The sequence below is a fragment of the Oncorhynchus keta genome, unplaced genomic scaffold (assembly GCF_023373465.1).
Source record: "Oncorhynchus keta strain PuntledgeMale-10-30-2019 unplaced genomic scaffold, Oket_V2 Un_contig_22657_pilon_pilon, whole genome shotgun sequence".
NCBI classification, from domain to species: Eukaryota; Metazoa; Chordata; class Actinopteri; order Salmoniformes; family Salmonidae; genus Oncorhynchus; species Oncorhynchus keta.
The window spans coordinates 1-2090 of NW_026282997.1; the positions used below are offsets into that span (position 1 = coordinate 1).

At 52.2% G+C, this 2090-nt stretch overlaps 1 long non-coding RNA gene across 5 annotated transcripts; it reads left to right on the forward strand.

Moving 5' to 3' along the window:
• Window positions 1–538: 538 nt before the first annotated feature.
• On the forward strand, window positions 539–2072 carry LOC127921585 (uncharacterized). 5 transcript variants are annotated; one of them, XR_008109024.1, is made up of 4 exons: window positions 566–633; window positions 1140–1396; window positions 1654–1826; window positions 1865–2072. It is a non-coding gene; the product is annotated as an uncharacterized LOC127921585 (long non-coding RNA). The 5 variants fall into 5 exon arrangements; XR_008109023.1 differs by having other exon boundaries at window positions 539–642; window positions 1140–1826; XR_008109019.1 differs by having other exon boundaries at window positions 1140–1826.
• The last annotated feature ends 18 nt before the right edge of the window (window positions 2073–2090 follow it).

Sequence of the window (2090 nt, forward strand, 5' to 3'; positions counted from 1 at the left end):
ACTGGTCTCTCAGGTCTCTCCCAGACAGACATTAAGACAGACTGGTCTCTCAGGTCTCTCCCAGACAGACATTAAGACAGACTCAGGTCTCTCCCAGACAGACATTAACGCAGACTGGTCTCTCCCCCAGACAGACATTCTCTCCCAGACAGACACTGGTCTCTCAGGTCTCTCCCAGACAGACATTAAGGCAGACTGGTCTCTCCCAGACAGTCTCTCCCAGACAGACATTAAGGCAGACTGGTCTCTCAGGTCTCTCCCAGACAGACATTAAGGCAGACTGGTCTCTCAGGTCTCTCCCAGACAGACATTAATACAGACTGGTCTCTCAGGTCTCTCCAGACAGACATTAAGGCAGACTGGTCTCTCAGGTCTCTCCCAGACAGACATTAAGGCAGACTGGTCTCTCAGGTCTCTCCCAGACAGACATTAAGGCAGACTGGTCTCTCAGGTCTCTCCCAGACAGACATTAAGGCAGACTGGTCTCTCAGGTCTCTCCCAGACAGACATTAAGGCAGACTGGTCTCTCAGGTCTCTCCCAGACAGACATTAAGACAGACTGGTCTCTCAGGTCTCTCCCAGACAGACATTAAGGCAGACTGGTCTCTCCCAGACAGACATTAAGACAGACTGGTCTCTCAGGTCTCTCCCAGACAGACATCTCAAGGACAGACTGGTCTCTCCCAGACAGACATTAAGACAGACTGGTCTCTCAGGTCTCTCCCAGACAGACATTAAGGCAGACTGGTCTCTGGTCTCTCCCAGACAGACATTAAGACAGTCTCTCCCAGACAGACATGAAGGCAGACTGGTCTCTCAGGTCTCTCCCAGACAGACATTAAGGCAGACTGGTCTCTCTCTCTCCCAGACAGACATTAAGACAGACTGGTCTCTCCCAGACAGACATTAAGGCAGACTGGTCTCTCAGGTCTCTCCCAGACAGACATTAAGGCAGACTGGTCTCTCTCAGGTCTCTCCCAGACTCATGAAGACAGGTCTCTCCCAGACAGACATGAAGGCAGACATCCCAAGACATGAAGGCAGACTGGTCTCAGGTCTCTCCCAGACAGACATTAAGTCTCTCCCAGACTGGTCTCTCAGGTCTCCCAGACAGACATTAAGGCAGACTGGTCTCTCAGGTCTCTCCCAGACAGACATGAAGACAGACTGGTCTCTCCCAGACAGACATGAAGGCAGACTGGTCTCTCCCAGACAGACATTAAGACAGACTGGTCTCTCCCAGACAGACATGAAGGCAGACTGGTCTCTCCCAGACAGACATGAAGGCAGACTGGTCTCTCCCAGACAGACATTAAGGCAGACTGGTCTCTCAGGTCTCTCCCAGACAGACATGAAGACAGACTGGTCTCTCCCAGACAGACATGAAGGCAGACTGGTCTCTCCCAGACAGACATTAAGGCAGACTGGTCTCTCCCAGACAGACATGAAGACAGACTGGTCTCTCCCAGACAGACATGAAGGCAGACTGGTCTCTCCCAGACAGACATTAAGGCAGACTGGTCTCTCCCAGACAGACATTAAGACAGACTGGTCTCTCCCAGACAGACATGAAGGCAGACTGGTCTCTCCCAGACAGACATTAAGGCAGACTGGTCTCTCCCAGACAGACATGAAGGCAGACTGGTCTCTCAGGTCTCTCCCAGACAGACATTAAGGCAGACTGGTCTCTCCCAGACAGACATGAAGGCAGACTGGTCTCTCCCAGACAGACATGAAGGCAGACTGGTCTCTCCCAGACAGACATTAAGGCAGACTGGTCTCTCAGGTCTCTCCCAGACAGACATTAAGGCAGACTGGTCTCTCAGGTCTCTCCCAGAGACATTAAGGCAGACTGGTCTCTCAGGTCTCTCCCAGACAGACATTAAGGCAGACTGGTCTCTCAGGTCTCTCCCAGACAGACATTAAGGCAGACTGGTCTCTCAGGTCTCTCCCAGACAGACATTAAGGCAGACTGGTCTCTCAGGTCTCTCCCAGACAGACATTAAGGCAGACTGGTCTCTCAGGTCTCTCCCAGACAGACATTAAGGCAGACTGGTCTCTCAGGTCTCTCCCAGAGACATTAAGGCAGA